Source organism: Papaver somniferum, chromosome 8 (genome assembly GCF_003573695.1).
Source record: "Papaver somniferum cultivar HN1 chromosome 8, ASM357369v1, whole genome shotgun sequence".
Classification (NCBI taxonomy): Eukaryota; Viridiplantae; Streptophyta; class Magnoliopsida; order Ranunculales; family Papaveraceae; genus Papaver; species Papaver somniferum.
In genome coordinates this window covers 122,497,685-122,522,164 of record NC_039365.1, presented here as the reverse complement: position 1 = coordinate 122,522,164, position 24,480 = coordinate 122,497,685, and the positions used below count along the sequence as shown (strand labels likewise).

The following is a 24,480-nucleotide window of genomic DNA, read 5'->3' as shown; positions in this document are numbered from 1 at the left end:
AACAGAAAATATGGAAAGTCACGTGTGTGACCTGTTTTAGGGAATTTTAGAGAGATTAAAGTGTTGTAAACCTTCCCAAAGATTTTTATCTATCTAAGGAAGAGTTTAGAATAAAAAGGAAATCTCAGAAACGCGTAGAAATTCTAAAACAAGAAATTGCCGCAACTTTGCCGTGAAGAGAAGGAAAGAGATTTTGGAAGATTTGGGATAGATTTAATCGGTATTTTTGATATAAATAGATGGTTTGGGTCATATATAAGGGGTGTCGAGAGTTTGGGGACCTGAGGAGAGCCAGAGAAGAAGAAATCAGAGTTTTATCAAACTCTGTTTCTGCTGCTGCTGCTGCTGAAGAGGAAGAACACGAAGAACATTGACGCACAAGCAACTATCGCAGAAAACTGTCGTTGTTCAACAACAGAAGATAAGTAACGTTTATATACAATAGTAATCATTGTTCCTCTTTGTACCAGAGATCTGTAACACTTTTACGCTGTTGCAAATCAGCTGCTTTACACCTTTCACTCTTTTAATCAACTTTTGAGCAACAAACATGTATTTTGAGCAAGTGATTAATATGAGGAGCTAAACCCCATTGCTGAGGCGATAGAGGAAGCTATTTTTCCAACAAAAAGTGGTATATTCTTATTTATTTATTTATCGCAATTATTTTTGTGATTGTGTTGCCTTGAGTGAAAATTGTTTGAATGATTCTTGTTAAGCAATTGTTATTTCTTTTGATAGAGCATGCTTGGACCTAGGTTTTTGATGTTCTATGCTTCGGATTTACACTTGTTATTTTGAGAATCTACTTGTCGCAATAGTTTAGAATCAAATTGAACGAAAAAATTGCATGAATATAAATATTGGATTAAATCACTTTGAATTTGAAAAATAGTGGAATCTTAGCCTCGGTGCTCTTTTAATATTGATATCAACTTTGATTGAGTTTGCTATAATTTTTAGTGAGTTTTCTATTTTAATATTAGAATTTAAGTCTAATTAATATCCTTACAAGTCTGAGAATCGAACCACTTTTACCACTATCTACAAATCACATCAATTTTTGGCGCCGCCGACGCGGACTTGTTTTAGGGTTTTAGATTATTTTTTTTTATTATTTTTGTCCTTTTTTTATGTTTTTGGGTATTTATCTTTTGTCTACATGTTCTGGATCATAAAGAGAATTGAGCCAAGGAGTTTGGTGATTTCATAAAGACTTGGAGCTAAAGATTAAAGCAAAAAGAACAGAAAAGAAGACAATTTTATTTTAGACAATTTTAGTTTAGGGTTTGTTTATTTTCTTTAAAAAAAAAATTGTATTAGGGTTTATTATTTTTGTAATTTTTCTTTATTTTTTGGACTTTTGGACTTTGGGACATTATTTTTTTATTACCCTACGGAAGGGTACTTTAAATATAAACTGTTTGCAGAGAAGGAGGACAATTACGATATTGTCTCTGCACCTTGGGTTCGTACACTAGACATCGGAGTCAGTGGCCCGAGTCGACTACAACCGATTCATCCCCCGTCTGGAACGGGAGGTAAGATTCTAAACACTCGCGAATCCCCTGTCAGCGAGTTACTGGACTCCTTCGTATGCATATATGTTGAGGACTGAATACAAACATTTATTTTTCTAGTAAAGGGCAAGGCCTGGCCATACAAGACAAGGGTTCGGATTTTATCACCGTTCTCTTCTTGCCCGCTTTAGGAACACGTAACTTACGCGAACCTAAGCCTAAATTTTTGACTAGAAAGAGACCGATAGGGTAACGAGCTTAACAGGAAAGTCATTCTAAAATCATTGGTCACTCTTTTAAGCATACTTCGAAGTTCTTGACGGTTTCTGTAAGTTGAATGCGTGACTGCGCCGCCTTGTAATACCGGTGAGGCCTTGGGTATCAAAGCTCCACCGGGCTTCCATCGCCTCTATTCAACTTACGTTAACGCAGATTGATTCCATAGGGGTTTGCTTAAATTGTAACGAATTCTCGTTCGAAGGATTAGAAGCTGGTCTAACCATCATGCTTTTTGTTTGTTAGAAATCAATAGGTTTGATTTGGTTGAGTCGGCCTTGATTTGTGTTTGCTTACCCTTCCAATTTAGAAAATTCTATTGTATGCCTGAACGTAAAAGAGACGCACTAGGTATATTTGTTAAAGAGAAACCTAGTAGTTCGAAGCGTCTCGATTACCTTAATCTAGAAAGTCCGACTTTTGAAGAGTCTGTTTTTGAACGTCCTTTGACTGAGGAGAGAATCCATGTTGCTCCGATAGCGCCAGAAATGGCAACTTTGAAAGCTTTGTTGAATCCAACTAGGACTACTCGTCCTTCGTGTATTAAGTTAGCTGAAACGGGGGCACCCTATGAACTGAAACCTGGGACCTTACAGATGCTCCCAATCTTTTTAGGGAAAGAAAATGAAAACCCTTATTACCATGTTAGGGATTTTGAGGAAATTTGTAGTACTCTAAGAATTAGAGGCTTAGATGATGATGCTTTGAAACTTAGGTTATTCCCATTTTCCCTGAAAGATAAGGCCAAGTCGTGGTGTATAGTTTGGACTCCGAGTCAATTGAGACATATGAACAACTTACATCTGCCTTTTTCAATAAGTTTTTCCCTAGGCACAAAACATCGTCTATTAGGACGCAAATATGCACATTTTCACAACAAGAGGGAGAATCTTTATATAGGTATTTGGAAAGGTTCAATGATTTATTATCCCAGTGTCCTCATCATGGTTTAGAAAAGGTTAGGCTAGTTCAGATCCTTTATGAGGGTTTAGATTATTCCACAACGACCATGGTTGAGTCTCTATGCACTGGTGGATTTGAAAACCAAACTGTTGATGCGGCGATGGAATTTTTTAATGAAATCGCCGAAAAAACCCAGCAATGGGAAAATAGTAGGGCACCCCAGAAAACAATTCTTTTAAGTAGAGGAAACGTTAATAGGGTAGAAGGAGGCTATGAATCAGATGCCAAAATTGCTGCTATAGCAAAAAGGTTAGAAGCCTTAGAAGTGGGCCAGACTAGTGGTAGAGTGGAGCCTTTTTGGGAAGGCCAGAATATTGAAGAGCAGGCCAATGCTCTTTATAATAACACTAGATTTGATAACCGTCAAAAGATTGACCCATATTCAGAAACCTATAATCCTGGTTGGAGAAACCATCCGAACCTTTCGTGGTCTAAGGGCCAAAGTCAAGGTCAGTTTAGTAATTCTAATGCTCCCCCAGGTTTTGGCTATACTAAGAATCCTTCAGGACTAGCTCAGTTTCAGAATCAGTCAGATAAGAAAATCCTAAGTTTAGAGGAATCTCTCGCCTTGTTAACTCAGCAAACTGCAAAATTCAGTTATCCGTAGAACAAGTCTACAAGCTAGTAACAGGATAGGACAAGAAAATAGTCAGGCTATTTCCGAGTTAAAAACCCAGGTTGGTCTGATAAGTGATTCTTTGAGAGAAAAAGGTAAGTTTCCTAGTCAAACACAACCCAACCCTAGAGGAGTTCATGAATTAGGTGCAAAACCATCGAATCAATTGAATGTGTTAGAACCCTTAGAAGTGGTAGAGTTGTAGACAATAAGGTAACCATGCCCGATAGTGAACATACTGTAGTTCACCCCTCAGGATCTCACCTCTCAGGACCAGTAGCTGAAGAGACTGATAAAGTTTCTGATGATGTGAATTCGGTTCCTGAAAGGTCTGATTTTAGGCCTAGAGCCCCATTTCCTCAGCTATTAGTACCAACAAAGAAGGAATCGAACTTTAATGACATAGTGGAGGTTTTTAAGCAAGTTACCATAAACCTTCCCTTATTAGATGCAATTAGGCAAATTCCTGCTTATGCCAAGTTCCTTAAGGATATGTGTACGCGAAAGCGAAAACTTAGCGTCCATAAGAAAGCCTTTTTAGCTAGTCACGTAAGTTCAATCATTCAGAACACCACAACTCCAAAGTACAAAGACCCAGGTTCTCCTACCATTGCTTGCACAATAGGTAACTTCCGGGTAGAAAAAGCTTTACTTGACTTAGGAGCCAGTGTGAACTTACTGCCATTCCATGTATACTTACAGCTAGGACTTGGTGAAATGAAACCTACTCAGATGACACTGCAGTTAGCTGATAGGTCTGTTAAAATCCCTCGAGGTGTTATCGAGGATGTTCTTATTGAGGTCGACAAGTTTATTTATCCAGTGGATTTCGTGGTCCTAGATACCCAACCTGTCCCTGACCCAGAGAACCAGATACCTGTGATTTTAGGTCGCCCATTTTTAGCTACGTCTAATGCGATCATTAACTGTCGAAATGGTGTGATGAGTTTATCTTTTGGTAATATGACTATGGAGATGAACATTTTTAATGTCAGTAAGCAACCTCATGAGCTAGATGACACATGTGTTGAGGAGGTGAACATGATAGAAGCCTTAGTTCAGGAGTCATTACCAAACATCTTGTCTGAAGACCCATTAGAAAGTTGTTATCCCATTTTGGTTTAGATTTTGACGACGATAGCACTATTGAACAGGTGAATGCTCTATTAGATTCTACCCCTGTGTTAGACACTGATAGATGGAAAGCTAGGTTCGAACCGTTACCAGTTTCTGAGACTACCCTAATTCCTTCTTTAGAAGAGCCCCCAAAGTTGGACCTTAAACCACTACCCGATACTCTAAAGTATGTGTTTTTAGGCCCATCTGAGACTTTACCTGTGATTGTAGCTTCCATTTGGATAGTGATCAGGAAAGTAGGCTAGTAAATGTACTTCAAGACAATAAGGAAGCTTTAGGGTGGACTATAGCATTAAGGGTATAAGTCCTACTGTGTGTATGCATCAGATTCATTTAGAGGAAGACTCCAAACCTTCTAGGGAGATGCAACGTCGACTGAACCCTAACATGAAAGAGGTAGTTCGAAAAGAGGTGCTTAAGTTGTTAGATGCGGGTATTATTTACCCAATTTCAGACAGTAAGTGGGTCAGCCCTGTTCAGGTTGTCCCCAAGAAATCAGGTATCACTGTAGTCCAGAATGATAATAATGAATTAATCCCAACCCGAGTGACCACGGGATGGTGTGTGTATTGACTATAGGAAATTGAACAAGGTCACAAGGAAGGATCACTTTCCCCTTCCTTTTATCGACCAAATGCTAGAGCGATTAGCTGGACATAGTCACTATTGCTTCTTAGATGGCTACTCCGGTTATAATCAGATCGTTATTGCCCCAGAAGACCAAGAGAAAACCACTTTTACCTGTCCCTTTGGTACCCGTTAGACGCATGCCTTTCGGGCTATGTAATGCCCCTGCAACTTTTCAGCGTTGTATGATGAGCATATTTTCTGATATGGTAGAACGGTTCTTAGAGGTCTTTATGGATGATTTTTCAGTGTTTGGTTCATCTTTCGATGAGTGCTTGCATCATTTGACATTAGTGTTGACTAGGTGTAAGGAAAAAAATTTAGTGCTTAATTGGGAAAAATGCCATTTCATGGTTAAATCAGGAATTGTGTTAGGGCACATCGTCTCTTCAAAGGGTATAGAGGTAGACAAAGCCAAAGTTGACCTTATTAAGACTTTACAGGTCCCAAAAACCGTAAAAGATATTAGGTCATTCCTAGGGCATGCAGGTTTTTACCGTCGATTCATTAAGGATTTTAGCTTGATTTCTAGACCTCTTTGCAATTTGCTTGCAAAGATGTTAAGTTTGTCTTTGATGATGCTTGTTTAGAGGCTTTTGAGAAGCTTAAAACTTTCACTCACTACTGCCCCATAGTCCAGGCACCTAACTGGAACCTACCCTTTGAGATTATGTGTGATTCTTCAGATTATGCTATAGGCGTCGTTTTAGGACAACGAGAAAACAAATTACTTCATGTGATTTATTATGCTAGCAAAACTCTGAATGATGCCCAAATGAACTACACAACTACCGAGAAGGAACTTTTAGCCATCGTGTTTGCCTTGGATAAGTTTAGGTCCTACCTATTAGGTTCTAAGATCATAATCTATACAGATCATGCTGCTTTGAAATATCTTTTATCTAAGAAGGATACCAAACCTAAATTTATTAGATGGATCCTATTGTTACAGGAATTTTCCCCAGAAATTAGATACAAAAAGGGTGCAGAAAATGTAGTAGCAGACCACTTGTCTAGGCTAGTTGTTAGTTCCCCTAGTGATCCCCTTCCTATAAGGGATAACTTTCCTGATGAACAATTGTTCTCTGTTTCCCAATCACCTTGGTATGAAAATATAGTGAATTATCTTGTTACTGGTCGAACCCCTCATCATTGGGGTAAACAAGACCGTTCTAGGTTTTTAGCCGAGGTTAAGCATTTCTTTTGGGATGATCCTTATCTGTTTAAGTATTGTCCGGACCAGATTATTAGGAGATGTGTATCTGAGAGTGACCAGTCTAGTATTATCTCGTTTTGTCATGAACATGCATGTGGGGGTTATTTTAGTGCTAAGAAGACTGCTGCTAAGATTTTGCAGTGTGGATTTTATTGGCCTTCGTTGTTTGTAGATTCCCATAGTCATTGTGTTTCTTGTGAGCGTTGCCAGAATTTAGGAACCATTTCCCGTAGAAATATGATGCCTTTGAACCTTATTTTAGTGATTGAGGTCTTTGATGCGTGGGGCATTGATTTTATGGGTCCATTTCCTATTTCATTTGGTTATATTTACATACTTGTCGCTGTAGACTATGTGTCTAAGTGGGTTGAGGCGGTTCCGTGTAAAACGAGTGACCACAGGGTCGTAGTCCAGTTTTTAAAAGAGAATATACTTACATGTTCTGGTACGCCGCGAGCTATAATTAGTGATGGAGGTTCACACTTTTGTAATAGAACGTTTGCTCTTTTAGTGAAACAATACGGTATTACCCATAAAGTAGCAACCCCATATCACCCTCATACTAGTGGTCAGGTAGAGGTTTCCAATAGGGAAATTAAACGTATTTTAGAGAAAACAGTTAATCCAAATAGGAAAGACTGGTCGTCGAGGCTTACTGATGCCTTATGGGCTTATCGTACTGCGTTTAAGAAACCCATTGGAATGTCACTTTATCGTTTAGTGTTTGGCAAGGCATGTCACCTGCCTGTTGAGTTAGAACATCGAGCCTATTGGGCTATTAAGAACTTAAAATTTTCACTTGACAAGGCAGGAGCTCAAAGAAAGCTCCAACTCAATAAGTTGGACGAGATTCGTAGAGATGCATACGATAGTGCTAAGGAGTATAAGAACAAAATGAAACTTGTGCATGATAGGAATATTTTAAGAAAGTCATTTTCTCCAGGTCAAAAAGTTCTTCTGTATGACACTCGTTTGCATCTATTCCCCGGGAAGTTGCGCTCTCGGTGGACCGGTCCTTTTGTGGTCCGTACTGTTTTTCCTCATGGCGCTGTTGAGATTGAGACACCAGATGGTAGTAGTTCTTCGAAGGTTAACGGTCAGCGATTGAAGCCCTTTTTAAAGCCTTTTCCTACAGGTGATGTTTAGGAGGTCCCTCTGGTGGACCCTGTTTACCTTGATTGACCATCGAGGATATTTTGTATGTTGTATAATATTTTTGTAGGTTTTTGGTTACACTTCACCCAGGTACTATCTTTCCGACTTCTCTCTTTACTATTTCCTCATGTTACTTATATTTTTGGTACTGTTCTTTAATTAGAAACATTGAGGACAATGTTAGATTTAAGTTTGGGGGTGGGGTAGAACTTTTTGTTACCTTTTCATTGCAATAAATAAACTCCAGAGCCTAGAAATTTATGCCTATTAAGGATGGCACTAACCAATCTAAGTGGATGGAAGCATTTTGGTTGTAGGAGTTGAGGAACCAATCTGAATAGATGGCAACATCTAAAGAGTCTATTCATAAAAGCACAGAGCTCAGGTGTTAGAAATAACATGATAGTTTCACCATATCTCGTTGAGTCCTTTTCACTTCTGTTTTTGTTTTGTTTTTAAACTATGTTTCTCTAAGTGATTAGGTGGGGCTCATGATTCAAGTTGGTACCAATGCTAGGGTGAATTAGAGTGATTGAGATACAAAAAAAAGAAAGAGAAATTGAGACCAGACCATCAGACCAACTGGAATAAATTCAATAAAGTCGACCACTGGAACCCTTGTATATGCCAGTGTGTTGACTTAGAGTTAGGATTATCAATCACTGGTACCCTTGTATATGCCAGTGTGTTGATATTAGTCAGACTAGTATCTCAGTCCATTAGGATAGGTTTATTTTGGCGGAGGCCTTTAGACAGATATGAGAAACACCGTTCACCTAGTAAACATCAAAACCATCTATGTTTTTCTATATCCATCTTCTTGATCTATTCATGTGATTAGTTTCGACTCCGGATATTGATGTCCATAGTGCAACTATCTGAGTAGAGCTCGTCACTTCATATGAATTTTAGTATGCTTGAGTACAAACTCGTGTACAGCAATTGGAATTTCGCATCAGGGTACTTCCTCCTGTAGTCAATAAGTATGCCAACCAAGGAGATTCTTTAGTGCCTTCCAAGGTTCTGTGTAGATAGCTAGGGTCTGGAGTATAAAGGTTTTGTGGGTATACATCTGGTAAGCCCTCCAGAGACAACACTCCGCCACTAGGGACACCTAGGGGTCTAAAGGCTTATTGCATACGCTAAATGCAATATACGATGCCTGCGACAGTGAGTTAGGATTTTATTTCTATTTTATTTTTGCTCGAGGACTAGCAAATAATAGGTTTGGGGATATTTGATAGACACATTTTTGTGTCCGATTTGTCTCGATTCTATATATTGTTAGGGCTCATTTTTGTACTTATTATGGTGTTTTATTTATTTGTAGGTATTTTTGGCCAATAAACATTTTTGGAAAAAATTGGCTCGAAAAGTTGTCGGAAAGCACCCGGAGGACATTTGCTATTCGGACTCTCACTTTGAATAAGGGGTAACCTAATTACTAACGAGCATCCCATTTCCAGGCAGCTGTTAATCGCACCGTTACCCTGGATAAGGGGCAACCATCTTCAACATTTCAAAAACCAAGTTTTGGCGGGTATATATCTTGGCAGTTTCTGGCAGATTTAGGGTTCCTGATTTGGAGGAGTTTGAGGTCGATTAAACCTCTGATTTTCATAGGATAGACTCCTTATGGGTCTAGGAATCTGATATGGGTGTTGAAATCGATTAGACTGGGCTCAATCGACGGATTTTTATCACAACAGAAAATATGGAAAGTCACGTGCGTGACCTGTTTTAGGGAATTTTAGAGAGATTAAAGTGCTGTAAATCTTCCCAAAGATTTGTATCTATCTAAGGAAGAGTTTAGAATAAAAAGGAAAGCTCAGAAACGCGTAGAAATTCTAAAACAAGAAATTACCGCAACTTTGTCGTGAAGAGAAGGAAAGAGATTTTGGAAGATTTGGGAGAGATTTAATCGGTATTTTTGATATAAATAGATTGTTTGGGTCATATAGAAGGGGTGTCGAGAGTTTGGGGACCTGAAGAGAGCCAAGAAGAAGAAATCAGAGTTTTATCAAACTCTATTTCTGCTGCTGCTGCTGCTGAAGAGGAAGAACACGAAGAATATTGACGCACAAGCAAATGTCGCAGAAAACTGTCGTTGTTCAACAACAGAAGATAAGTAACGTTTATATACAACAGTAATCATTGTTCCTCTTTGTACCAGAGATATGTAACACTTTTACGCTGTTGCAAATCAGCTGCTTTACACCTTTCACTCTTTTAATCAACTTTTGAGCAACAAACATGTATTTTGAGCAAGTGATTAATATGAGGAGCTAAACCCCATTGCTGAGGCGATAGAGGAAGCTATTTTTCCAACAAAAAGTGGTATATTATTATTTATTTATTTATCGCAATTATTTTTATGATTTTTTTGCCTTGAGTGAAAATTGTTTGAATGATTCTTGTTAAGCAATTGTTATTTCTTTTGATAGAGCATGCTTGGATCTAGGTTTTTGATGTTCTATGATTCGGATTTACACTTGTTATTTTGAGAATCTACTTGTTGCAATAGTTTAGAATCAAATTGAACGAAAAAATTGCATGAATATAAATATTGGATTAAATCACTTTGAATTTGGAAAATAGTGGAATCTTAGCCTCAGTGCTCTTTTAATATTGATATCAACTTTTATTGAGTTTGCTATAATTTTTAGTGAGTTTTCTATTTTAATATTAGAATTTAAGTCTAATTAATATCCTTCACAAGTCTGAGAATCGAACCACTTTTACCACTATCTACAAATCACATCATAGGTAGATTTTCAATCCGCACATCTTTGTTATTTCTTCTTGTAGTCCATATAACTACAAATCATCATATGATATGTTTCTCCCCCTTAGTCAATGCTTTACTCTTTCATTAGATATAACGTTTTAGCACCATTGTCCTTTCCTTAGTGAATCACATCACTTGTTTACTCCATATATTTATCCCCATTTTTGTTACAAAATGACAAAGGTACGAGCAAATAAAGGACAAACCTAAAGGATCTTACAAATATAAAAGACTTGCATAACCTATAAGAGTTAAACACGAAGGTTTCACATACCATTTTAGATAACCATTATCAAAACGAAACTACAAAGTAATTTTATTTTGATATGTTATCAAGGAAACAATTTCCCGAAGAAATTTTACCTAATGGTTTAGCAAATTAAAATTTGTATATGTACCTTAGTTCTTTTGCTAAACCGATTGTACAAACACAATCGCTTGTTTTATAAGACCAAAATAAAGATCAAAATTAACTCTATTTTTCTCATGAAGTTCCAATTATTCGAACAATAACTTAGACCTTTCACTTTAAACAAAACAAGTACTAGGTTAGTTAACTAGTATTTCTTGTTAAGGCATTCGATTAGACTTGAATAACCGAATCCTCCACTTTGATAAGTCTAACTAAGATCAGAATTAACTTAGTTTCTCTTATCCGGAATCGAATTGGACTAAACAAATGATCCCGAAATTTTTTGTTAAGCCATAAACAATTCATACAAACCAAATAAATCAAATTGCATAATTATTTATCTTAACCGGAAGCAATTGAAACAAACATAGACATTAGCCTAAACAATTGATACCAAACAATAAAGCAAGATAACAATAGTTTTTTTCAACCGGAAACAATCGAATAACACACACATCCATACACAAATAATGGAATATATCAATTGTACCGAAATTTTGTTAAGAAAAAGCAAAATATATGCAATAAAATCAGGCTTTTCTTAAACAGGAAAACGATTAACTAACAAATTTGTTACTTCAAGCTTCGCATCCTGTTCACCCCAGAAAGATATATCATTAAGTGCGAGTTCACATAGAACTCTCCCCCGCTGTGATGTCATCCTCTCGCAAGAAAAAAGAACAACAACAAAAGGAAACCTTTACCAGAGAAAGGTTGAAAATCGGTTTTAACTAATGCGATGCAAAAGTTTAAAACCCGAAAAACATATGCTTTTATGCTAAACCAAAAACGATTCAACATATTGTGACTTTTTCACACATGAGTTTCAATCGGAACCCCTTATGATCCTTTGATAAAGCCTACCAACACGGGCTAGAACTCAATCCTGCTAAATCAAAAAGTCACCCAAACCATAAGGGTTCACACAGTATGAGATCGATTATTAAGGTTATGAAAACCGAAATCAAACATCCCATAAACACATTTCAATAATATAAAGCATTCACGCACAGGATATGTAATCGAAAAATATCACACGAAAAATTATAAAATAATAATTTTATTCGTAAATAATAGATAGTTTTATTCAAAATAGACCTTATACAATTAATGAAAGAGATAAAAAACTGATGTCTATTTTCCTGGATTAAGTCTTACATTATGTAGCTTAATCTCTAGTGGTGCTCTTATTGTTTACTGAGGTTTCATCAGTACTCAAACTTTTGGAGCATGTCTCAAGAGACTTGTCTGCAACCACTTCCTGTTTTTCAAGTTCTTCAATTAGAACCTTGAGTTTGATAGACGCATTTATATGTCTATTTTGATCTCAATTTCCTATATTGTTAGTACCCATTTTTGTAGTTATTTTGGTATTTTATGTTTTTGTAGGTGTTTTTTGAGAAATAAGCTTTTGTGGCGAAATTGGCTCGAAAAGTGATGTTTGCACCTTCCGGGGAATTACTAAAGGCACGCCAGAAGTTTTCACCATTTACAACCCAAAGTTTATCTTTATACACCACAAATTGCTATTCGCACCCCATGAATTGCTAAATGTACCCCAGTTGCAAAAGGGAGACCAACCACGGATAAAGGGGAGGTCGCTTTCTTCCCAAATTCAAATCAGGAAAAAGGCGGGAAATTGGTTTTCAATGGAAGCAGATTAGGGTTTGTGATTTGGGCGAGCTATAATGAGACTAAAGGGATAAAATCAAATGGGTATCTTCCTTTTGGTCTAACAGGGATGGTAATGGGTTTTTGTTTTGATCGAAATTGGCTGAATCATCGAGATGACTCAAAACAGGGGCATGGACATTTCACGGGTATTTCATGCGAGAGTTGGTGGAGTTTTCGTCGGATTTTCTTGTTGGATATGGACTGGGAATGATCCATTGCATCAAAACAGGGCCGTTAGCTGGTGGTTAGTCGAAAATAGAGGAAGATTTCTTCCTCTCTCGGTTAAACAGGGTAATGTCAAGTTACAGGATTTTTTGTGTGGTTATGGGAAGTTACGTGGAATAGAGGAAGAATATATTAGTTTGAGATTCGATTCCGTCGAGTTGGGAAAGTAATGAATTGGAAGACGCGTGAAAGAAATAAAAAAGATGAAATAAATCCGTGACTTGGCCGTGAAGAAGAAGAAAAATATTTGGAAGATTTCTCGAGATATATTCGGCCTGTGGTGTATAAATATATTGGTTCGAGTATTAGAGAGGGTATCGAGAGTTGGGGGCAGTTAACAGAGGCTACAGAGCCGAGAAGAAGAAGTGCAGAGAAAGTTCTCTGCTGGTGCAGGGAAGAAGAAGACGAAGAACAAAGGCCTGTCAAAGTCAGTCGCATAGCACTGTCACACATCAACAACAAAAGAAATAGTCGTAATCCAGAAGTCTTATTATCTCTTTAACACTCAATCTGCAACAACTATAAATGTTACAATTGAGCTGATTTTATTCTTTTTCTCATATTTCTTCAATAAACACCTTTTTGAGGAATGAAAAATTCTTTTGAGCATCTTGCTGCCATAATGAGCTAAACCCCATTCCTGGGACAAAGGAGGAAGCTGGATTTCATCTATGTGGTAACTTGAATTAATTCTTATTTACTTTTTGCACTGTTTATTAATTGTTTTATGATTTTTATTGAATGAATGTTATTTCAATTGATGGGTCATGATTAACTTAAATGATTTGGTGTCCCATGCTTTAGATTTACAGTCATTGCTTTCAACAATCTATCTTGGAAAATATTAAGAGTTAATAAATTTTATTATTTGAGCCATAATTATCCTAGGATTAATTTCTGAACCACATGAATATGAGAAACAGTGAAATCCTGAGTCCCAGTAACTCTTACTCTTGTTACCTTCTTTTACATATTTTTTCTAGTTTTAGTATTTTCTTTAATTAAGTCTAAAATCAACAACTTCACAATTCCGAGAATCAAACCCTTTGTTACCAGTGTGAAAACTACATCAGAGTTCAGCAAGAACACTTCTTGTTTCATCAATTCTTTCTTTGAGCCAATCTTGATTTTGAACTGTCATTATGAGATTGGTTCTCAGTTATTCAAAACCTTGGATATAGTGAATCATACTATCAGAACGAATACACTTGTTTTCGGTTGGATCTTGAAAGTTGTAAGCTAACAAACATGACTCATCTTGAGATCCATTCGAACTATCTGAATCATAATCAGACATGATTTTGATATGTTTTTATTTTTCCTTTTTGTATTGATTCCTTGACAATCCTTAACCGTTTGAGCTTCCTCCTTGTTAGCCTTTGTGACACTGCGAGTTATTGGAGGCATGCTCGGTTAATTAAATGGGGATTAATCAGGGTTTCTTAATACAAGCAAGAGATTGTTTCCCTTAAGAAGAAATAAATTTTCGAACCTGGACGCTTGTGGAATACCGAAAATATACACAGAATATATTTCGTTTCCATTATCTGAACTTCTCATGCTGGAAGGTTTACTAAAATTCAAAATTTTCAAATGAAACCTATTTTTGGAAGATCATGTTAAACATGAACAATATTTTCTACAGACATGGATTCGCAGCTATCCATAAATTGTCACAGATTTTATCTGATAAACAGACACAAACATTGTGCTCTTGTTTTATGTGGTTTTCCCATCCAAAGTTATGAGCACAAATAAGATGAGTTTGAACATTCTCAATAAAACTAAGTTGTATTGGAGTAAGCTTTTCCTAGAATACAACGTGTATCAGAAACATAGTTCATATTTCTCTTTAGGAATTTCTGCCCAAAATATTTTTTCCCAAGAAGGTGATCCTTTCTTGATCTAACAATATGATCATTAGGAGAAACTGTACTGACGTGAGAATTTTCAGAGATGGATAAATCTATCTTAATTTTATCAATGAGATTTTCATAAGATTTTCTCATTCTAAGGATTACCTTATGATGCACATCAGCATGATTGTCTGGAACAATTATCGGAAATTCATGTTTGTTTCCATTGGCAGAGATTCTCTCTTTTCCTTTCTATTGGAGTTGTTCTTCATCAAAACAAGAACTGTTTCGATATGGGTGAGGAGGAACCTTTTTCCAGAAGAGATTATCAACTCTTACTTCTGATTCTTTTGAGTTGACTTTATCGAGATGGGGTAAAATTCGTCTTTCTATTGAAGAATAATCGTTCAGTATTTTAAGACAAGAAACTTCCTTCAATATTTTTACCACTGTATTTTGAAGAAGTATAAGTTTCCTGTCAAGTGACTGAAAGTTGTATTCCTTAAGATCACGAATATGGAATCGGTTCAAAGTTTCCTTTGGACAAGATTTCGTCTGATCATCAATAGATATAGAAGTTGGTTTCTCATCCTCTTTTGACTTTATGTAGTTAGGAAAACTACCATCATCATGACATGTTTCGGATGTGATCAAACAAGTTTTGCTATCACAATCTCTCAAAGTCGAGCAAGTACCTTTGATTTCTTCATTAGAAGAAATTACAACAAATTTATTAGTCAGAGTCATAGGATGTGTCTCTTTATCTTGAGTAAGAGATTTACCAAGAGCTTCTAATTTGACAGTGAGATCCATATTCTCTTTGGCTAGAATATTCAGTTGAATGTCTTTATCTCTGATCTCATTTTTAAAAAGATTTGACTCTGTCTTTAATATTATCACTTTTGTAGATAGAGATTTTAAAGGCTTTAGGAGTTTTACCAACTCTTTATCAGTATCTTCTTTTCCATCAAAAAACGACTCAGATGTTCTCTTGATTTTCATAACCCCTGGATCATGGGTCAACGAATTGGTAACATTTTCAACTTTTGAGTATTCATACTCTTGCATAACGTTAACTGAATCAGACATAGATTCAATTCTTATAGGTTGGATCGCACCAAACACATATTGTTAGATCTTTTAGTATTTGCCTGCGGTGATGCCAATTGAAAATACGAGGGTACCAAAATATACCTCAATCTAAAACTTTTCCACCTATAAGTCCTTTCTCCGAAAGTGATTGTCTATGGACTGATTCGAGACAATACAACGAATTGGTTCACACTTCATGTGATCGTCTATGGATACGAGATCGAGACAATACGACAACAAGATAACTTGCATGATTGACTATGGATACAAGATCGAGACAATACAACAACGAAGTATGATTACTTGATAATAGGTTTAGACTTAACCAAACACTATAGGATTGCTATCAAGTAATTAGGAATTAACGTTTGTGTATTTTACTTCTAATTATAATAAATCAATTATAATTGCGGAAATAGAAAAGTAAAATACAAAACAAGATTTTGTTAACGAGGAAACTGCAAATGCAGAAAAACCCCGGGACCTTGCCCATAATTGAATACTCTCAGAATTAAGCCGCTATACAAAATCTAAACCAACTTCGTATAGTTGAGACCAAGCAACTAAACCTACAGTTCACCTAGTTTCCTCAGTATCCCTGCGCCTCCAACTTGCAATAAGTCACGCACTTGGAACAATTCTTTTGGTTCGTATTTTAAACAACAAAGGAACAACAAATCTATTCGGTAACAACTCTTTTCAATCAACATGATATGAGTTTGACAAAAGGCTCTTCCGTTTAACCAATAAACTCCTTTGTCGGGTTCTTAGATCAATCTATTCAACAACTACCGAAGTAATTGTTTAGAATATGCAATCAATACTATGAATCACAAAGAAATGTATTGGTGCCGATCTACGCAACTAACCAATCCAATCTATCAAAAGATAAACCGATTATAGTTGGATCCCCAGCAGATCAAGTTTTGTGCACACCAAAGATTATGAACTCAAATAAGAAATCTTCTTAGATCTTCAATAAACACCTTCACACAAACAACTTGAATTTCTTATGATCAATCACACATAGAACGTAGTCTGTTAACGATGGATTATCACAAGACATATTTAGATCTACAAACAGTCTAAAGATCCCCGTCGATACTTCGATCTAGTTTGAGTGAATCTTCTATCATAAGAGAAGATTCTCAAGCATAAACAACTAGGTGCAATCAAAGTTCAACAGCCGTTAGTCAATCAAATCAATCGAAAAACTAATAATAAACTGCAATTATCTAGTTTCCCACCAACGGTACTTGTATAGCTTCTCGATCCCAAAGAAGTCTTTAAAACGAGCGGTCGTAAGAGATTTCGCCTAATTAGGGTACTTTCCTCTCCGAATAGACGGCTCCACCAGTAACAACACAGCTAGGTAGTTTTGCTGGCTCTGAGGATTAGTTTGATCGAAATGAAAACTTCAATATTTATAGACCAAGGAAGTTTGGACATCAAGGAATTTCCAAAACCGAATATTCTCAAAGATATGCAATAAAGCTAAAATCGGTTTTCATAATTCCTGGAAATGCTCTGTCCAAATATTGACTGAAATCTCAGTAGAAAATCTCCAATTAGTAAATGCACATTATCACTTTTTATTTTCCAAAGATATGCATTTAATTGATGGAAATTAAAAGCATATAAAATTAAAAACCTTAATTAAAAGATTCTCAATTTATTTTGATACGGGATTCTCCTTTAGTTATTAAGGAATATCTTTGAGCAATAATAGATAAGAATTACTGCACATGTTCAAAGTATGTCGACATCTTTACTTTATAAATCCTTTTTCATATTTACAATCTTGGAACCGAATTGCCACGCTTCCAAACAAGTTTAGAATTGGTTCGTCTGATTTCCAAGAACTATGTGATTGATCGAAAACATTCAATCACCATTCATGGGTTTAACGGTTCTACCAAACACAAAGTTCAGTTCTACCTCCAAGTTGCTACTAGGATCGGTTACACTAGTTTCCATAAAATGGCTAACTAAGTACTAGGATTGGTTACACCAATTACTAAAACTTGTTAACCTAGTACAAGGATCGATTACTCATCTTGTGCTTAGTCCCACCAAGTTCTAGGATCGGTTACCCAATGACTAGTAATGGTCACACCAATTACAAATATCAATCATACCATCTCAGGTGATTACTTAAGATTGGTTTCACTAATAAAAGTCATACCGATACATAAGTCAGGCATTGTGAATAGTTTTACCAAGATACATAAACAAGTTATGAGCGGTGATACTAAACACACATATTGGTAATACAAAGATTTGCAATGAATAACAATACCAATAAGCCTAGCGATTTCCCTTTCGATTCACAAAACAAGTTTATGAATTGTACTTCCTTTAAACGAATCTAAAACATTGTTTCCTATGACGAAATATTCACTCATACCCATACATAATCACAATAGCATTCATACGATTATGTCGATGTCTTATATACGAAGTTCAAAAGATAGGCGTTATACTTCGTATTATAATTCCTTAATACTACGTCTAACTAGAGTATAATCATTCACAGCTTCGCATTTATGTTTTCAATATAACACGACTTGAAAGATTCGTTATGAATGAAACATTTCAAGTCAAAATATTACTAACCTGAAGAGGAAGAATGATGTCATCGATGTAGCTCTTTACTTCTTCACATTCTTCAAGTCTTCGAGTAATACTTGTAAGTCTCATATCATAATAACTTTCTATCTAACCTATACAAAGTTGACTCTAGTAAATGATCAAGAGACTCTTTAAATGAGTTTTGGTTCACTAAAACATGACAACCAAACTTGACATACCAAAGATTGGTGGGTTCAACCGAGAAATGCTCTAACAAACTGGCAGAATTATGGTTCACCTTCTGAACGTGATTTCATGAGACTCAATAACTGGAATTGTATGGGCAGACTTGATTGAGCATGACATGCTTGGTTTGGGTCTCTGGATCAATTGAATTTGGCTAGTTAACTCGTGTTGAAGAAAACATGGGCGTACTTGTATGGGAGGATATTCTCCATTAAACTCATGGAGATTTTTTCATATTTTTCTCTTGATTTGGATATGTACCAGCCTGTTATATAACAACAAGATTGGTAAGTGCTTTCAATTCGACTAAATAAGAAGATTTCACGTAATCTCGTCAAACAGGGAGCACGTCATGGATGGAGATATTCACGGGATTTGCATGATTTGGACTGAGTTTACGCATGCTAGATGACTCTAAAAACCATTTGTAAGGTGACAGAGATAAATAAGAAGAGTCTGGAGTGAATTGGACTACTACGGACGTGTGCAGGAGAAGAAAAATGAAAGAAAATGTTCCCGTGGCTGGCAGCATTAATGAAGATGATTCTGGAGTTATACAATGATTTTGGTAGTCTTTAGAGTATATAAAGGTGATACGGGTCTCAGAGAAGGGGATGTGGAGATTGGGAGAAGAACAAAATGCTTAGAATCGAGTTGCATACAATCACCATTGCTGCAGTGAAGAAGAAAAGGAAGAACACAGAAGAACACATATAAACAGTCACAGAAACAGTTACCTATAGTTTCAAATTTATTACCTTTGTAACAATTTCTATAACAATTATTTTGGACTCGCAACAAGTCTGTTAGTGTTTCTCTGTAACAGTGGGTTTTGTAATAATTATATCTGCTACAAATGCACTGCTTTGTACCTTTTCTCTTTGCAAACACCTTTTTGAGCAATGAAATCAACTTTTGAGCGAGTTTACACGATGATGGGATAAACCCAATCCTTGGGGTGATGGAGGAAGCTATCTTGCCAATGAAAAAGTGGTAATTCTTAATTATTTAATTTGTGCAATTTTTATTTATTATTATTTGTCTAGATTGAAAATAGATTTTATGATTTTTGTTAAACAATTGTATTTTCTATTGATGGAACATGCTTAGCCTAGGGTTTTGATGTCCTTTGCTTTGGATTAACATTTGTTGTTTCTAAAATCTACTTTTGCAATAGTTGATAATCAAATTGAACATGTGAAATTGCATGATTATAATTAGTATCACTTTTCAATTGGTAAATAGCGTAATCCTAGCCCCAGTCTCTCCATAATTTTCACAACACTTTTTACTTTGAGTTTGTTATATTTTTAGCTTTAAAATTAGATCTAAAATCTTCTTTCACAAGTCTTGAACGAACCATATTACTTACCACTTCTACATTCCTTGTAAAAATTACATCACTTGACTCCAAGTTTCAACAATACAATAACCTGCATATATTCAAAAATAAATGTCGTTGTTGATATTTGAATAACAAAAGATTTTACTCCCCCTAAAGGCAAGCTAGGTAAATGTTCATTCCGAACATCTTTGTTATTCCTCTTTTGTAGTATGAAATACTACACATCATGATGATATGTTTCCCCCCTTTAGTCTATGCTTTACTCTCTCGTTAGATATAACGTTTAAGCACAAATATACTTTCCTAGTGATTAAAAATCACTTGTTTACTCCATCTATTTCTCCTCTTGTTGTCACCAAAATAACAAAGGTACGAGCAAACAAGGACAAAGAGGAAGGATCTTACAAATCTGTAAGACTTGTACAACCCATAAGAGTTAAGCATGAAGGTTTCACATACCATTTTAGATAACCAATACTAAAAATGAAACTAAAATCGTAATTTAGTTTCAATATGTTATCAAGAAAACAATGGCCCGAAGCAATTTTCCCTTTAGTCCGACAAATCGACCAAGATAACTTAATTTTTCTGCCGAACCGATTGCGTATGTACAATCGTTTATTTCGACAAGACTCAAATAGAGATCAGAATTAACTGTATTTCTCTTATCAGTCTCTAATTATTACATAAAATAACTTAGGCCTTTCCTTTTAGACAAGACAAACACTAGGTTATTTAACTAGTTTTTCTTATCAAGGCATTCGATTAGACTTGAATAACTGAATCCTTTATTTGATAAGTCTAACTAAGATCAAAATTAAATTAGTTTCTCTTATCCAGAATCAAATGGACTAAACACATGATCCCGAAGTTTTCTTAAGACTAAAACAATATATGAAATTTACTTGCTATCATTTTTCTCAACCGGAAGCAATTGAAACAAGGGTACATTAATTAAATACCTCTAGTTTTGACACCCAACAAAAATACCCTTATACAACAATAAATATACCCCTATCATTTAAAAACCTTATCCATTGATAAATTGATTACCTTGATACTCTCACTTGTAGTTATTTTCATTTACAAACCTTATCATTATCCATTAACAAATTTTTTTATTATTTCACAGCCGTTACCACCACCACGACCACCACCAGCACCGCCACTACCGCCACCACCACTTACTAACTAAAATGACAGCTAATATTTCACCACCGCCACTAATATTTCACCACCACCATAACCATTATCATTGTTGTCATCGTTGCCGCCGCCGTCAAAATTTGGCGTCAACAATCGAAGTTGATCCAAAAAATAAAAGTTCAAAAATAACTTTTGCCAATACATATTCCAGTTTTTTTATTGTGTCAACAATCAAGGCTGATCCCAATGAATGGGTCAACAACAAAAGTTGATCCATTTAAGTGGGATCATCAATGGAAGTTGATCCACAAAAAATAAGATCAACATATTTATATAAGTATGTTTCCTGTAAAAACTAATAAACCTGGAACCTGCAAACTGACATATCCTTAAGAAACACAAGAATAACATTCATAAAAACATATCGGAATGTATGTCGTTACAAAGTTTGATACAAAATGACATATACGAATGAGTGAATTTGGCGTGAGTCGGACACGCATCATCTGACGTGGAATCAGTCATGCTACCATTGCACCACAAATTCAACATTTTGAAGAATTTACATATATAAAAATCAAAGCATTTTAACTACATGCATAATTATACTAATCCAAGGAAATGTTGTCAACAACAGTAGTTGATCCCATAAAAATGGAGTAAACAACAAGAGTTGATCCATTTATTGGATCAACAACAATAGTTGATCCCATAAAAATGGTATCAATAGTAGGAGTTGATCCCATAAATTATTCATAACATGCATTGTTGGTGATTTCAGTACCTGATACATGCATAATCCCCAATGTAATAGTTCTCAAATCTGCTCTTGAAGCCAAAATAGTTGCAAAATAAGTCAATCTCCATTGTTGATTCCACCATCCATACAAAATCCACCACCAGCACCTTCACAACCACCACTACCATCATCTCCACTATAACATCATCCATCACCAAATCAAACAATAGAAGTCATTGATTGATCAAATAAAAAAGTTGTCAACAACAGGAGTTGATCCGCTAAAAAACTTATCAACAACATGAGTTGATACACAACCAATGTTGTAATCACCACCACCACCACCCTCACTACCACAACAAAATCCACCACCACCCCCCAAAAAAATCCCAACTTCAGCTTCTCACAGCTCATGAGTTACCAAAAACACCATCATTTCATCAGCAGCAAACCATTCCATCACCAGCAAACCTTCATACCCTAATTCAGCATCAGAGACATTAAAAATCCCTTTCTGAGTATCTCCAATTCGAGTACAAAACTCAAACCTAATTCAAACAAAACCCAACTTTAATTCCTGTTAAAACTCAAATTTATCATCTCTCTCATTTCTCCTTCACCTGATTATTTCTTGATTTGAACATGAACAACATCTCTGTGAAATTAAACTCAAACAAAACCCTAACATCATTCATACTCACAGACTCATCGATTCTTTCTTCCGCTTCTGTGAAGCAATGGCAGCAAACATATTTTCTTCCCTGAATTTTCTCGATAGAAACAAAATCTAGCTCTCCACGAATCAATCAAACGTTGCTTCATATCCTCAATTTGAATCTTAGATCACCTCATTCTTCAATTCACGACAAATGAGCAGTAGATGATTATCTACCCTCCCTGTCAAAGCAGCAACAGATGAGAACGAGAGAGAGAGAGAGAGAGAGAGAGAGAGAAATATTCTTTCTTCGTTTCATGAATTCTAAGAGAAAAACCATCAATCTCTCTTCTTCACCAGCCGTCATCGCATGGGATAGAAGTGGTGGTGACGATGGCTTTGATTTTTTTTTTTTTTTGATTTTCCATTGTATTCTCCATCCGTAGTGGTGGTAGGTGGTAATCGTGGTGGTGATGGCGGTGGCGGTGACACTGGTATTGGTGTTGGTTGTGATATGGTGACGGAGATGGTGGTGGTAGCGATGGAGACAGTGGTGGAGGTTTTGAATTTAGTTTTCTCTGTTCTATGAATGTTCGAAGATTAAAGGAGGAAAGAAGAAAAACGTTAATGGACCCCTGATGGGCGTGTAATCGGAGAGGGGTATTTTTATTGTCCCATATCGGTATTTGTGAAACCCTTAAAAAGTAAGGGCTATAATTACCACTTGAAACAAATATAATCATTGTAAGCCCCACCAATTGTACCGAACTTTTTTAAGCAAAAACACTTGATACCAAACATAAGCCAAAATAAATTGACACAATTTTTATTAACCACAAAAAATTAAATCATAAGAATCAATCCATACATAATAATGAAACATTTCAATTGTACCGAAATTTTGTTAAGCAAAAGCAAAATATATGCAATAAACTCAGGATTTCTTAAACAGGAAAAACGCTTAACTAACAATAAAAATCGTTACCTCAATTTCCGCAGCCACTTCTCCCCAGAAAGATATATCGTTTAAGCGCAAGTTCAAATAAGAACTCTCCCCCGGTGTGTTGTCATCCTCTTGAGAGAACAAAAGAACAAGAACAAAAGCAACCTTTACCAGAGAAAGGTTGAATATGTTTTAACTAATGCGTGCCAATAACAAAAGTTTAAACCCGAAATACATATGTTATGCGAAACACAACTTATTTAAACTTAAATTGATTATCAACATATTGTGACTTTTCACATATGAGTTTCAATCGGAACATCTTATGATCCTTTGATAATCCTCCCAACATGGGCTAGAACTTAATCCCGCTAAATCAAAAAGCCACACAAACCATAAGGGTTTCACAATGTGAGATCAAATATTTTTCAGGTTAATTAAAATCGAAATCAAACATCTCATAACCAAAAACAAATATATCTACAGGTTATGCAATCGGAAACTATCAAATAATGAAACTAGGTTATAAAATAATAATTTTATTCGTTTATAAGTAATAGATAGTTTTATTCAGATAGACCTTATACCAAATATCGAAATAATCAACAAATTGATGTCTATTTTTCTGATTAGATCTTTGAACAGTCTTTCTCAAATATCATCCTCAATATCCTCAAATTTTTCGGGATCTTCATCTACAACATCATGAATGATTTCCAGGATTTGACACACAGTACCTTGATTATGTTCACAGGCTAAGGCATTAACCTTTTGATTAATATTTCGTGCATACTCCCTATTACCGATTCCAAGTTTAATCAACTTTCTTTGGTTACGAATAACGGTTCTTAGTAATGCTGCATGTTTATGATGAGTTTCAACAGTACTGAGGAGGACTTGATGAAGATTGAGAATATCAATCTTAATTAGCATCCAGACTGTTTTGGACAAGGAGGTTAGTAACTCCTTCATGAGATATCACATCTTCATGTTCTTTTCCCTTATTCTTACCACCAGACTTCTTGAAGGAATCAACAAGATTAATAATTTCACTAGAAACCATTTCACTCAAGACTTTCATAATCATAGCTTGAGATCTGGTTTGAGAATACATCTATTGACATAAGTTGTCAACAAGATGAGTACAACCAGAGGATTTCAACACATACCAAACATAAATTACTCTGACCAGATTCGAAAATAAATTCGCATCTTATGTGTATTCAAATCCTAAAGATATCTTTTGAAAAGAATCAATCTTCAAAATCATGTAGTTAG

General features: G+C 35.8%; 1 pseudogene; it reads right to left on the bottom strand.

Moving 5' to 3' along the window:
* Positions 1–2,647: 2,647 nt before the first annotated feature.
* On the bottom strand, positions 2,648–2,747 carry LOC113307205 (annotated as a pseudogene).
* Positions 2,748–24,480: the final 21,733 nt, after the last annotated feature.